Source organism: Penaeus vannamei, chromosome 28 (assembly GCF_042767895.1).
Source record: "Penaeus vannamei isolate JL-2024 chromosome 28, ASM4276789v1, whole genome shotgun sequence".
Classification (NCBI taxonomy): Eukaryota; Metazoa; Arthropoda; class Malacostraca; order Decapoda; family Penaeidae; genus Penaeus; species Penaeus vannamei.
Window position 1 is genome coordinate 22,494,586 of NC_091576.1, and position 2,500 is coordinate 22,497,085.

A 2,500-nucleotide genomic window follows, 5' to 3' on the forward strand; every position below is an offset into this window, starting at 1 on the left:
TTCTTATATAGGATTATCGCTGCATTTTATTACTAACACTCTTACAAAGAATTCCAACAGATAATCAAATCTACATTAACATACGGATTTCCTGTTTCATTTACTAAATCATTTATCATTTCTTACAGGTAAATCTAACATAATTAATGTATTTTGAAAATATGCCCTTTATGCAACAGCATAAACAGGAACTGCAATGTGGCCACTGCTCGAATCGGATTTGTTTGTGTCTTTGTGGCAAATTACTACAGTTGTAAAAAAAGGGAAGAAGTCCAAGTTTTATTTCTTTATTTTTATTTGTTTTAATTTTTATTTTGTTTATTCTTTTATTGTAAGGTGATTCCTTAAGTTCTAAACAACACATAAGTTCCTCACTGCATAAGTATATGTTAAACAGTCTGTAACATCAGGCCTCTTATCGAATAGGGTATAGTACTTCTTTAAAGGCGTTACATTATTAATCTGTAACATCAGGCCTCTTGACGTATAGAGTATAATACTTCGATTATAGGGGGGTGACATTATTAATACTTCAGTCCCCCATGATACCCCTCCGATTTTCCGTTTTCTTTTCGCGGGAATAATACCACCCTGCATTGGCATCAAGACACGACAAACCAAACATTAAAATGAGACTAAAATATTCATTAAAATGTATGTGCTGTAAAATCAAACCCCTGGAGTGATTCACGGAAGAAACATTAAAATGAAACGAAAGTATTCATTAAATGCCGTAAAATTTAAACCCTTTAGTGATTCCGGGAAGACCTCAGAGCTCTTATATAAATTAAAAGGTAGTCATTATGTTATTCAGTTCTAATATCAAATTTGTGTATTATACTAGCAGTTTTAGTAGTGTGATAATTGCTGTTGCAACCATTATAACCTAATTCCTAAATACCACCGTTTCGATTTTAAAAAGCCATCAATATCATCACAACCGTAGAGTTATTTTACAATTCCTATCATCATCATCAAAATTAAAACTTCCATGTCATATAATTAATATCATTGCCGTTCTTCTTCCTCAAGACTAAAAACATATTCTTATTTTCCTTTTGTTCTTGTAATATTTCACAAAGACCAAATAACCGAAACTTTTTCTTTTTTTTCTTCTTCTTCTTCTTCTCCTTCTTCTCCTTCTGATTCTTCTTCTTTTTCTTCTTCTTTTTCTTCCCCTCTCCTTCTTCTTCTCCTTTGTCTTCTTCTCCTTCTCCTTCTCTTTCTCCTTCTCCTTCTTCTCCTCCCCCTCCTCCTCCTCTTTCTTTTTCTCCTTCTTTTTCTTCTTTTCCTGCTACTCCTCCTCCTCCTTCTTCTTCTTCTTTTCATCCTTCTTCTTCTCCCTCTTCTTTCTTCTTTTCCTTTTTCTTCTTCTACTTCTTCTTTTTCTTCATCTTTTACTTCTTTTTCTCCTTCTTCTTCTTCTTCTCCTTCTTCTTCGTCTCCTTCTCCTTCTTTTCCTTCTCCTTCTTCTCCTTCTCTTTCTTCTTCTTCTCCTTCTTCTCATCTTTCTTCTCTTTCTCCTTCTCCTTCTCCCATTCCCTTCTTTTTCCCCTCCTCCTCGTCCTCCTTCTCCTCCTTCTTATTCTCCTTCTTCTCCCATCCCCTTCTCTTCCCCCCCCCCCCTCCTCCTGCTACTCCTTCTCCTGCTCCATCTTCTTTCTCTTCCTTCTCCTTCTCCTTCTCCTCCTTCTTCCAAATGCAGGAAAATGTGTTACCAAGTAGAGATTCGAAATTGCGTCATGTGATCTAGGGCTTCCTCCAAGGCCGAGAGTTCAAGGTGCTCTTCCCCTGTGCAGGATGAGGATATTTCGATTTTTGTGGTTATTTTTATTTCCTTTTGTTCCCGTTGTTCCTTTTTGTTCGATTTTTGTGGTTATTTTTATTTTCTTTTGTTCCCGTTGTTCTTCGTTGTTGGTTTTGGGCTGTTGTGGTTGGTGTTTTTTTATTATTGATATCATTATTACGGTGGGTATTTTTATTGTTGTTGTTTTGTTGGTCTTTGTACTAGTATCGATAGCTTTATTATCCTCGTTATCACTAGTATTAGCTTCATCATCATCATTTTCACCATCATCATTATCATTTTCATCATCATCATCATCATCATCATCAATCATCATCTTCATCTTTATCATCATGTGTAGTTGTAGTAGTTATGATTGTATTTATCAATTTTCTATGATGATTATGAGGAAAATTGTACATTTATATCATTATTATCGTCATACTCATTACCAATAATGAGAACAAAACGGTGAAAATAATGTTCAAAACACTAGCAAAAATAATTGCAATGGTGAAGAATTAACAATATACTTTGCATTTATGTTCGTAAAAAGGAATTCATTGTATATTACTCTTTTGTTTATCAATATGCATATTTGTTTTTTGTTTTTGTTTTTCAATGATAAAGTTCTTATTCTACTTTTATTTCCATTTTTTTAGCAGTAGTAGTCTTCCAATTCTTTCGTTGTCCGTTAGTTATCCCAATTTTATT